Source organism: Nelumbo lutea, chromosome 1, assembly GCF_056320005.1.
Source record: "Nelumbo lutea isolate HS-2025 chromosome 1, American lotus-T2T, whole genome shotgun sequence".
Taxonomy (NCBI): domain Eukaryota; kingdom Viridiplantae; phylum Streptophyta; class Magnoliopsida; order Proteales; family Nelumbonaceae; genus Nelumbo; species Nelumbo lutea.
In genome coordinates, this window is record NC_142684.1 from 37,864,155 (window position 1) to 37,877,340 (window position 13,186).

General features: G+C 40.2%; 1 long non-coding RNA gene across 1 annotated transcript in view; it reads right to left on the reverse strand.

Moving 5' to 3' along the window:
• Positions 1-807: 807 nt before the first annotated feature.
• LOC148874314 (uncharacterized) overlaps positions 808-13,186 on the reverse strand; it is a 34,158-nt gene continuing 21,779 nt past the window's right edge. Inside the window, exon 2 of the long non-coding RNA XR_016105424.1 lies at positions 808-1,354. This is a non-coding gene — a long non-coding RNA (uncharacterized LOC148874314). The remainder of the gene's footprint in view (positions 1,355-13,186) is intronic.

Below are 13,186 nucleotides of genomic sequence, written 5' to 3' on the forward strand. Positions count from 1 at the left end.
AAATATAGATTAGAATGAAAGGCTACTGTTTGCATGTAAATCGCAGCAGATTAGAATTAGAATCTGAGAGTTATGAGTACTAAAAAATAAAAAAAGAAAAAAGAAAATGAAATTATTAAGTTAAAACTTGCCCGATGAAAAGGCAAAAACATTGAATGTAAATCATGCAAAATTCTAAATCCAATTGCAGGTTGCCGTAGATAATCACTGTAGTTTTCGGCGCTAAATCTCTCATTCAACGATGGTGGGGTTCTGTTCTTTTGAAAGATAGAAACTCCTCTTCCATTTCTTCTCAGCAAAACCCTAAAAGGAAAAAATAATGTAAAAGGAGAATGAAAATAAAAGAGGGTTGAGGGGTCATCTGGGTTAACGGTTCAACTATCCGAGTCGATAATTTATTGACTTGATCAATGGTTTTTCATTAAATGACGGGTTTTAGTGAAACCAGAACTGAAAATGTAGCCGGGTGATGGTTCAAACAGTTTGACTGTCTGGGTCAATGGTGGGTTAAAAACATTGCTAATAAGAGATAGGGAATCATCCCCACATGGTCCATCGGATTTGCTGAATCTTTCACTTTGCATTTTATTAGGTCAAATTTCTTAAAGTACCCCTAACATTTATCTAATTGACTAACTCTACCCTATTCTTTGACTATTGTCTTAAAGTACTCTTACTGTTTCTTACAATTGATTAACTCTACCCCTATTGTTAACGTCCGTCAAAATCTGTACATAAATATTTTTAAAACCCAATACTACTCTTTTTCTCACTCTTCCCACCTTTACCAAATCCCGGCTCAGTTACTTTGAAGTCATAACCAAATATTCTCGCTCCTTAATAGGTTCAACACAAACATAAAACAATCAACCAACGCATCTTCACAAAAAGTTCAATTCCATAAAAAAGTATTTATTTATTACATTTTCTTCGAAAGAAACCCTCAACCATGCATCCGTTTCTGAAGTGCCTGCTCAAGCTGTTATGCCTTCTCCAACTCAAATATTAGCCGGTCCTTTTCCGGTATCTTCTGCCACAACCGCCCCGTCTCGGGTTCAAGCTTCAACACCCAAGACGCAATTGCCATGGACATGATCTTTCGCGCCAAGTCAAGTTGCTCATATGGATCCGTTGGAATTACCACTGCCCATCCCCATTGTTGTAATTACCACTGCCCTATGTCATCTCCCTTGTTTTCAAACCCTAAATCCCCACATCCCACAAATAGAAACCGAAAGAATTGCACAGAACTCGCGACTTTAAACAAAACTATAACAGGCACTCTCTCCTCTCTCCTTCTGGGTTATGCTCTTTGAAAGTTGTTGCCGCCTCTACGAATCAGCTCTAATTCCCCCTGCAAACACAAATGAATGAGAGATGTATGAAAATATATTACACTTTAACAATCACCAAGTGTCGAACAAAAGGAATTGTATTGATTGATGTATAAAAAAGTTAAATAGACATTACAACAAAAATAAATAAAATAAGAGAAATGAAGACACATTGCAATCTTGCACGATAAAAATGCATTACCTAATTGTAAAAATAAAATGAAATGCTAGAAACCGATCTACAGAATCTGTCATGCTGATACAGAGAGTAGTTTATGAGACCACACAGTTAGCAAATCGTCAGATTAAGCAACACGATGATGAGATAGAAGTTATTTGAGCATCAAAACTGTTAATCCCCAACCCACAGCAAATAATTGGCTAAAAACCGACCATCTATATTATTCGATCAAACTAAGGGCTGAAACTGACTACCATAGTGAACTGCTATGGTTTTTGGAACTCCAAAACAAATTAGGAAGTTCTGATTCAAGTTTGTCCCAGCACAACAAACCTGTCTTGAAGGAAACAGGAAGTCTCGGTGGTGATTCCGTTTAAAGGTTCCATGATCACCGGTGGTCGGAGGACTGATATGTCCAAAGGTATATGACCGGTTATTGTAAATTCAAGTTTTTTTCTCACAATTTCTTGCTAAAATCTTTGAACAAATTTTCATGCCATCAGAAATACTGGCATTGAAGCAGTTGTGTTTTATTTTAAAATTTTGAGAAACGATGGAGGGCAAATTGGACATTTTATTGTTTTTACAATTTAACGATGGCGATAATTGTCAAAAACAGTAGGGGTACTTTAAGACAATGCTAAAACAGTAGGAGTATAGTTAGTCAATTTCCTAAACCTTAGGGGTAGTTTAAGAATTTTAACCTTTTATTTATTAAGATCTTTATTTAGTTAATCTAGTCAATGTATTTTTAGTGGGTTTGATGGATGGAACTATAGATTCTTGTTTTTAGGATTTCCCATGTGAGGCTACTCGATCCAGAGGGACAAGACATTATGGATGGAGTTGCCACCTAAATTTTTTAGAAATGGAAATTTAGGAAAAGAAAGTGGTAAATATAACACTAAATTAATCAAGAAATGAAAGTTAACTACAATCTATCAATTAATAATAGAATAATGGTTAAAACACTAAGTAATAACTTATGATTTAACTAGAAAAGAAATAACTATAATCCCCAAAATGAGTGAACTAGAGGTTGGAGGATAAATGGAACTCCCTAGTGAAATTAATTCAACAAAAAAAGCCACGAATAGCGAAAAAAAAGGAAAAAAAAGATGAATAATATGTGCAGAGGTAGGCCAAATATGACCGCTATAAATGCACACATAGTCCAAACTTAGGACTAAAAATAATAATTGACAAAGAGAAAAATTGATATTTTCTTTCAAGAAAAAAAAAGACGCTTAGGGAGGTAGAAATAAAAAAAGGCTCACTACTAAAAAAAAAACAGAAAAAAGGTGGAACCTTGATATGGATGATGTTTTTCTCCAACCTTCTTGGATATGAACTACCACTTTCTTTTAAGAGTAATCACTGCTGTAACCTTCTTGGATCACTGCAGTTTCAGTAAACCGAACTCCAACCTTCTTGGATCGATGCAACTGTGTGAGAACTGAGAACCTTGATATGGATGATGTTTTTCTCCAAAAACACAGCTAAGGACTAAAGAGAATCAGCCCCTACAATGGCTAGTTCAAACTAGAGTTTATAAAGTGCAAGGGAAGAGAAAAAGAGTACGAGAGAGTGGGAAGAATTGGAATGTTTGCCCCCCTCCCTCTCATCCCTTACATAGAGCACTCCCCTAATCGTATTAGGAGCTGATCCAAATCATATTTGAATTAGGATTTATCTTTAATTAGATAATCATTATCTTCTTAAGATAATGGATGCTTCATACTGAGATCCATACCCATTTTTATCCAAATTCTTAACCAATCACATTAGCTTCATGTTGCAAGCAATTTCATGGACACTTAAGGCTTGAATATTGTATGGTGTGAGACCCACAAAAGTCTCACATAAGTCCACAAGGGTTTGGCCCCACTCCTAGGGATAAGCTGAATTCACTGCCTAAGGTCAGTAAACAACTGACTCAATCGACTTGGGCTTAGTTTTGATTAAACCACTGTATGAAGACCCAAGGATAATGGACTTATGCAAGATAAAGCCAACTAGATAATCAGCCTTTTAATAATCTCTTACTCTTAACCTCTCGGCCCATAATCATTAAAACACTGCTCAGGGGAGGACTTCTCCCCTATTTGCAAAATGTAGTGTTTACATTCTCTACTTGGATGGATCCTAAGATTAAAACCTTTTGCAAATATTTTTCGTAAAATAATAATGTAACATATAAATACATTTTGCAAACCATATTTTAAATGTACTTGTAATCCACTATCGATAGTTTAGGTTTCCATCAAAGAGAGTAAACCCTGGTATTCACCTTGTTTGACAAAGGGGTAGATCCTATCACTATGACTACCCACTTAGTAAATTTCCCTAACTACTCCAATATGCCTAGTTATTTGACCCTCAATGGATCTCATTGGTTGGAATATCAAAAATAGTTCAATCAAAGACATATTACAGTATCATAATCAAGTATGGGGTTAAGTGCAACTTTCCAGTTTTTCCCATCTATATCCAAGGCCTAGGGCATAACTAGAAATTGGTAACTGAGATAGACTGCTCCACCAATTTGGCAACACATCAGTGTCAGCCTTGTCAAGATAAACTCCCCAAGTGTATCCAATGGCTGAGAAAATTTTAAACTAATACAAGTTTCATAAGTGCCTAGTTTAAGTAGTTCACAAAAACATACTATTGAATATAAAACAAAAATGCACTTTTATTGATCATGCTAAAATGTCTATGTACATCAATCTAATTAGAACTAAAGTTATACATAACAATAGAATTGTGCCTCCTCTCATCACTCTAGAGAGAGAGCACTAAACACCATTTTGGAAATAAAATCCTACTTCAATACTAGATTTTGCAAAGAGAAGAGTTGGGTTGTAGTCAAATGGATGATCCCATGTTTAGATGCCATTAAAATCAATTTTGATGCTTCTTGTGTTAATGGCAAGTGTTTGATTACTTGTGTAGCTAGAAATCATTTAGGTCAGATTGTTTATTTAAAGGCTTGTAGTATAGTTCTACTACGATCAGTTTATTGGAAGCCTAGGCTACTTGGGAAGCCCACAATATTGCTATCAACTTCAATAACAAGCGGATTAATATTGAAGATGATTCCAAGCTTGTTATCAACTGCCTCAAAAATTGAGTGGAGCCCCTATAGAGATTGAAACTGATCAGTGAAGATTGCAGGCAATTACTTGCAAAGATAGATGGCAAGGTGGAATATCATTACGTCTTTAGAGAAGCATAGTTGCGAATTGGATAGATAATTGTGCTCATTCATCCTCTATAAATGTAGAAAACCTTTAGAGAGATTTAGTTATTATTAATTGTTTAGATTTTTGGGGACGTGCTACCCCCCCCCCCCCGTTCTATGTAGCCCCTCTTCTTGAGTTGTCAAGAAAAAAAAAGTCTTAAGATGCTTCCCTTGATTAAATGATCGATCTCAGGGGTTCTAAATCTCCAAATAGTTAAGTTGTGGAGCCCAATGACAAAAGAAACACTGTTGGATGCCTTCTATTGTTCAGCCATGTCCTCTAGGCCTTAGGATTGGTTTTCGGGTAGCAGTTGGATTTTCTTAGCTTGTGAATGAAGTGGAAAGACTGTTGTGTTGTGGTCATGAAAAACAATTACTAGACACATAGGACATGTGGGAAGTATTATGAATACCTATAAATGCTCATGGGTTTGCTAAAAATTACAACAGTGTTGTGCATGGCTTAAGAGAAGACTTTGGACATGATGAAGGTTATCTCTTAAGCTAGGGCAAAAAGGAAAGTGGGGAGACGTAGTCTTGGACATGGGTAAAGGAAGGCTAAAGTTGTGTTGAATGGAAAAGGGGCATTCTATAGGCTAGAATCTCTCTAAGTCCCCCATGTGTGTCTAGGTGAATGGTGGTGGGGGTATGTTATGTATAGATTTTTGGAGAGAATTCTAGAAGTGAATCAATGATTGAGATTGACTGGTTGGAAAATAAAGGAATAGGGTTTAGTATGATTCTTGAGGAAGTTTAATTGTGGGAGAGGGCTAACAATCCACCCATGTGAGAGATTGGTTCAATCATTCAAGAGAATATATGGAATGTCTTCATGATAAAGGCACGGATTTGCCTAAAATGAATATTCCAAGTTTAGGTGATTGGTTTGATTGATTGGAGACTAATTAGTTGGTTAATTTTGAATTTGAAGATTGTTACAGATATTGGGAAAAAGATCTGATTGTGTGGGTTCCTTGGTTCAAAGTCTCAATGAAGAAGATTCCAAAGGGAAAGGATCACAGTTCAGAAGTTGTGGAACAAGACTACCATATCTCATAAAAAAACTGCCTCCATAACATGTTAAAGGGGACCATGGATAGAGGCTTAGTGGAAGGAGGCTTTGTGGAGAAAGCAAAATGGCGGAGAGCTTTGAGGGTAGAGGCCAAAGAGTTTCTCTTTGAAGAAATTTGGATCAAAGGAAGAATGGGACTGAAAATAAGAGAACAGAAGAGGGCTACGGTTCTTGTGGAAGGCTCAGACATGATTATCTGGGTGAAGGAATATGACTCAGATGCAGCAACTAAAGGGAAACAGATAAAGTGGAAAGAAAAGTCCTCAGAATCAGGTAGGAGATATGTGATGGAGAACAAGGGGAATGCAAAGGGTGCATTCATATCCCTCACTGAATTTTTTTCTAAAGGAAGGAAGCTGATGGTTTGCTTCCCTCAAGGGAAGAATGGTAAAGGATGGATAAAGATAGCTGGGATACTTGCAAAATTCCTAAATAGAAAGGAACAAAAAGAACTATCGGAAATTGATGAAAGGGAACAAAGACCAGAAACTAGAAGACAGATCAGGTATAAGGAAGAGGTACCAGAAAATAAATTTTTAACCATGGCAAACAGTAGGAGGGATCCTTCCTGGATAGCAGATGGAACAGCAGGAAAATGGGAAAGAACACTAGTGGTTGGAGCTGGAGGATTGGTGACAGATTGGTGGAAAGTTGCAGAACTACTGAAGATCAAACTATTGCTAAGAAGCACCTTCATTTTAACTCCATTTGATTCTGTTAAAGCAGTATTGGACCCTCTTGAAAACCAGGTAAATGTTAGAGCATGTTGTATCCAAGATGTTCTGGGGACCTTTTCAGTCTATAAATGGTCTGTCTCTTCAAATTCGGAAGTGTTCTCAGTGGAAGACAATGTTACTGTACGAGTGATTGGGTTGCCTTTCCATCTTTGGAATCAAGAAACTGCAAACTCAATCACTTTTCTGTGTGGAGCTCGCCTTGATGGTGTCTTCTGGGGAGATCTATGAAGTGCAGCCATTCTACTGGGTGGAGTTAAACCAGAATATATACCAAGGAAGATGACTCTAATGGTGAATGAACTGTTTGTACCAGTTTGGTTAGTATCCTCCATTGAAGCTAACCTTTGGAGGGAGGCAAGGAAGGAGGAAGATGAGAAGGTGGAGGAAATGGAGCTACGTGGCAGCTTGAAGTTGGTTAGAAGAAAGAGACAAGGAAGTTTCACTGAAATTGGAAACTCTACCTTTAGGCAATCCAAAAGATTTAGGCCAGGAGACTCTATGGAGGTGTGTGACACAAGGCAAAGGTTTGACAACCAATAGAACCTATGCTCAGGTAGCCGCTTGTAGCGCCACCAAAATATTGAGTGTTTCAAATGAAGGAAAGGATCTGGATACAGTACAGCTGGAGGGAGGTAAACCATCAGGTCAGGTGGGGGTTTTGCCAGGAAGTGGCGTGGTGGTTCACCCAGCAGGCTCAAATCCTAATTCTAATCTTCTACCTGGGCCCAACAGGCCCAAAAAGTTAAGTGGGCCAAAAATAACTGGCCCAGGAATCAAGTTTGTGCGTGACGACTTAAAGGGGCACGTGATAGGGGGGAGGGACCTCGGGTAGACAATAAACAAGGTCTACCATCATCTTCCTTGAGCTCGCACAGGTCAGTGAACAATTCAGTGAGAATTCCCAATTCGTTACAGTGGATCCCTTCGACAAAGAAGACAAGTACCTCCGCACAGGACCGCCGCGATCCGAGGTGTGTGAAGCGAAGTGAGTCACTTGACTCAGATTCAGACAGACTGACAGAAGATGAAGAGCTCTCTGATTCAGACTCAAAATATGGAGGAACGATGAGTCTGGGAAGTATCGACCTTCAAAAACCAAAAGATATTTTGGACGAAGGAAGTTTAAACACAGAAATCTTATTTCCAGAGGAGGAAATGGACATGCAAGACACTGGCAACATTAGACGACAAAGAGTCCTAAATCTCAGCTGCGGCAAACAGATGTCTATCAGTCCAAGTATTCCGAACAAAAAACAGAGTTGGGAACTCTCGAAGAGGTCTGGCAATTGACATCTCCGCCAATAAATGACTCTACTCCGCTTGCTCAGCATAGTCAGGACATCGGACCAGAGAAACAAGAATCAGTTATGGCGCCTTATCAAAGGATTGCCTGAACCTAGTTCACTTCCACGGCTGAGTCAGGAAAAGGGGATGGGTCTGGCTCAGACTCCAAGAACTGATACCCAACAGCTGGTCCATTTGCAATCATCTATGCCACCTTCAGGTAAGCCTGTTCATTTGTTTTTAGATATAATAAGGGTTCTCAGCTTGTGACAGATATCCTGGAATCTCAACCAGACCAACCAAGCGGCAACAGGGGAATGGTGATTAATAAGGTGGGATTTCGAACTGAGGGAGTTAGGTTGGTAGTAAGGAAACAGGAGAAACTAGAATGGATATGGGAGCAGATCTGTACCTTGCTGGAGGAATACAAACAGAAAGAGGAAATATTAGAGGAGAGTCCAAAAAAATCTAAAGCAGATACTAACCCAAACAGTTTGGGGCAGGAAACAGGAAGTAAAGGGCCATCTAGGAAGTCAGTGGGTAATAAGGGCAGGAAAAAGAAAAAGTCTGAAGTAGAGAGATTAATTTTGGACATTGAAGGGGATATCGAATTCTTTGGAAGAGGGGAAAGGAAAAAAGCAACCAAATGAAGGAAATATTGTTCTAGGGCTTATTCATGAAGGTTAATGAAGATAATCAATTGGAATGTGAGGGATTTGGGCAGTGCTAGAAAAAGGAGATTGATTAAGGAATTACTTAGGAAAGTGCTAGCATAGGGGTAATTCTGTCTTTATACTTAGATTAAGGTTGCTGATCTGTAATATTGTGTTAGAACCAGTGCCCCTTACTTAAATAAGGGCACATATGTCTTTTCCATTAATTTTAATAATAAAAGCACATGTCTGGCCGAATGGGAGTTATGTTCTTTGACTTCCAATTTGAACCAGATTTTCTTCTTCTCTCTCTCTCTCTCTTTCTTCCACCTTTTTACCTCTCTCTACATGACTGATCTCAAACAAACAGGACTCCAAGGCAGGCCGAATCATAACATGGTATCAGAGCCACTCGAATCTGCCTAGATTTCTTTTCTCTGCGCACCCTATCTAGGGTTTCTCTTGATTTTCCAGCATTCAACTGGAGATAAGGGAAAGGGTTGAAAAGGAGTGATCGCCCTCTCCCCTTGGAGGTTTCTATGCCTCTAGTCGTGTCTTGTGTGGTCGGTTGTTGTGGTTTCTAAAATCGCCCTCCCCTAATCGATGAAAAGAAAAGGGCCAATCTGTGTGGTACAGTGGCTGTCTTGTGTGGACTAATTTTCTGCTGGTAAGAGATTTCTGTGCATGATTTCTGTTGTGGATCAAATAGGAATATGTTTCAGATCATATGCTGGGGTTTCAGACAGTAGCATGCTAGGGTTTATGCTGTTTTTGTGTATTTCGAAGGAAGAGTTGTGATCATATAGTGGTGAGATTTCAAGTAGCCGTAGGAGTAGGTTTTGTGGTGTAAAGAGTACACTTTTCAGCAACAAGTGCTGAAATCAGTGTGACGAGTGTGATCTAGTCATGTGCAGTGCGCACAATTCAGTGGTAATAGAATTCAGCAAGTGTGCAGAACCGGTGATAACAGAATGGGAGATAACAGTGATTGCAAACCTACTATGATGGTGCCTATAGACTACCTGAATGTTCAAATGACCTCCATTAAACTAAATGCAAAGAATTATGTGCCTTGGCCTAAATCTGTCGAAGTCTTTCTGAAGGCAAAGAAGAAGGTAATATTAAGAGAGGATAAACCCTCCACTGACTCTCACGAGTATGAAGACTGGGAGCAAGAGGATGCTCAGATCATCACATGGTTATGGAATAGTATGGAACCCAGGATTAGTGTAAACTTCATCTTTCTTGACACTTCCAAAGATGTGTGGGACCATGCAGAGAAATTGTATTTGGGTCAGGACAATACAACCAGAGTGTATCAGCTGTATCAGGAGTACTTTAATCTGCAACAGGGCAATCAGAGTCTTGAGGAGTACTATGCTAGTATGAGAAACATACGTAATGATGTCAAAATTCAGCAACAACAAAGAGAACAGCATGATGTGACTAGAATTTTGGTGGGATTGAAATCTGAATATGAACCAGTACGGGCTCAGATACTAGGAAGATCAGCTCTCCCCTCTTTAGAAGAGGTATTTGCTCGACTCCAGAGGACTTCTATCGGATCTACTGAGAACTCTAATATCTCAGATAGATCTGCCTTTGCTGTGTCGAGAGGCCTTGGTGCTAGAGGTGGAGCTCGGGGAGCTTAGTCTGGCCGTGGTGGTAGTAGTGGTCTGGTGTATGGCAGAAGTGGCAATGGTGGGCCTACTTATAATCGTGGTGGTGGTCGTACTGGGGGCAGAGATTCAGGGGGAGTCCGTGGTAGAAGACGTGGCTCAGACCCAAGGAGGTGCACTCATTGTGGTATGGATGGACACACCATTAACTATTGTTATGATCTACATGATCCACCCTCAACCTGGGCCAATCATGCCGTGACTAGTGACACCAGTTCCAACTTTAGACAGGAGAATCGTTCATCTGATCAGATAACTCCTACATCCACAGATGGTCCCGTGAAGGAAATGGTGAGTGTTCCCCGTGATGAATATGAGAGGTTTATCCAATCACAGCAGAACACGGTGACTTTCGCTCACTCAGGTATGGCTTGTTTGGCATCCACACCCAACCCCTGGATCATTGACTCTGGAGCCTCCGATCACATGACTGGAACTCCAGGTGTGTTTTCTTCCCTATCTCATTGCTCAACATCACAATCAGTCACCCTTGCTAATGGTTCCACATCCTCAAATTGTGGTGTTGGTAATGTTGACCTAGACCCTATATCCCTCTCCTCAGTTTTGTATGTTCCTAAATTGTCCTTTAATCTTATGTCTGTTAGTAAGCTTACCAAATCACTTAACTGCTCCATTACCTTTTATCCCTCTATGTGTGTTTTTCAGGATCTCAAGACAGGGATGAAGATTGGTGGAGGGCATGAAGCTGGTGGACTGTATTATCTTGACGGTGGTGGAAGAACTTCAACAGCTCTCCAGTCATCCCTTTCTCCTCTCCAGTGGCACTGCAGATTTGGTCATCTGTCGCTAAAAGTCTTGAAGTCTTTAGTTCCGTCTTTGAGTCAACTTTCTGTTTTGGATTGTGAGTTGTGTCAGTTTGGGAAACAGCATCGTATTTCCTTTAGTTCTAGGGTTGATAACCGTGTGTCGAGTCATTTTTCTTTGATTCACTCTGATGTTTGGGGTCCTTATAAAGTGATGTCATATAATGGATATAGATATTTTGTCATTTTTGTATATGACTTTTCAAGGATGACGTGGCTCTACCTAATGAAAGAAAGAAGAGAATTGTTTACCAATTTTGAGAAATTTTATGTTGATATTCGTAATCAATTTGGTATTCACATTAAAGTTTTCCGTTCTGATAACGGTCGTGAATATTTATCCTCATCATTTCAAGAATACCTGGACTAACACGGCATTATACATCAGACCTCATGTACCTACACCCCACAACAAAACGAAGTGGCTGAGAGAAAGAATCGCCATCTCTTGGAAACAGCACGATCCCTCATGCATCACATGAATGTTCCCAAACCCTTTTGGAGTGATGCGGTGCTTACCTCTTGCTTTCTGATTAATCGGATGCCCACATTCATCCTTGATGGTCATTCTCCGTTTACAATCTTGTTTCCCGCCTTGTCTCCGTTCCCTCTTACGCCAAGGGTATTTGGGTGTTTGCTTTGTCCATAATCTAGGTCCCGGGAACAACAAGTTCGATGCCCGTTCTCTCAAGTGCATCTTCCTTGACTATTCTCAAACCCAGAAAAGGTATAAGTGTTACCATCCTAGTTCTCGACGGTCCTTTATGTGTGCTGATGTCACCTTCTTTGAGTCTACTCCGTTCTTTTTGGGGTTCGGTGATTCTTCTTCCTCCTCATCACCTCCTCTTCCACTTCCCGTTGCCAACCCTCTTCCCCTTGTTCCAGTCGTGACCAAATCCTTGCCTCCGGTACCACCACTTGTTGAACGCGCACCTATCCGTCATGTGTATACACATCGCCCACGCGTACCAGCTACTACTCCCCTCCGGCTACATCTTCGTCGGCAGATCCGGCTCCAAACCCGAACCCAACATCTGAGCTTGATCTCCCCATTGCCTTGCAGAAAGGTAAGCGCACTTGCACCCTTCATCCTATTTCTAATTATGTTTCACTTACTCACCTTTCCGCCTCCCATCGCTAATTTATCACCTTGTTATCATCAGTTGTTGTCCCTAAGGATGTCCAGGAAGCCCTTGCCTCTCTAGGGTGGTGTCATGCGATGGAAGAACTTTCAACCCTTCATCATAATCATACTTGGGACCTCACCGTTCTTCCTCCTGGGAAGCAAGCTGTTGGTTGTAAATGGGTTTATACAGTTAAGTATCTGCCTGATGGTAGTGTTGAACGCCTGAAAGCGCTATTGGTTGCAAAAGGGTACTCCCAAACCTATGGTATTGACTACATAGAAACCTTCTCATCAGTTGCTAAGATAGGGTCAGTTCGTGTTGTGATCTCTCTTGCAGCTATGTATGATTGGCCGCTATATCAGCTTGATATCAAGAATGCCTTTTTGCATGGTGACTTACTCGAGGAGGTCTACATGGAGCAACCTCCAGGGTTTGTCGCTCAGGGGGAGGATGGTAAGGTGTGCAGACTAAGGAAGGCTATATATGGGCTTAAACAGTCTCCTCAAGCATGGTTTGGCAGGTTCAGTGAGGTAGTAAAGAAGTTCGGTATGAAACAGTGCCAAGTTGATCATTTTGTATTCAGTCATGATTCTCCGAGAGGAAAAATACTGTTGGTGGTGTATGTAGATGATATTGTTATTACCGAGAACGATAACATGGGTATTAACAGGCTGAAGACTTATCTACAGGATCATTTTCAGACAAAGGATCTTGGTAAACTGAAATATTTCTTGGGAATAGAGGTAGCAAGATCTAAGTATGGTATTAACCTGTGCCAGAGGAAATATGTGCTTGATTTGCTGGAAGAAACAGGCTTGTTGGATGCTAAACCAACTGAAACACCTATGGACACAAATACTAGGCTAAGCAGTGATATGGGTGAAGTGTTTGAAGACCCTAGCATATATCAACAACTTGTAGGTAAACTGAACTACCTAACCACTACTAGGCCAGACATCTCATTTGCGGTTAGTGTGGTGAGTCAGTTCATGCAGAAACCTCTGATTCCTCATTGGAATGCAGTTCTGAGAATTGTGAGTATTTAAAAGGG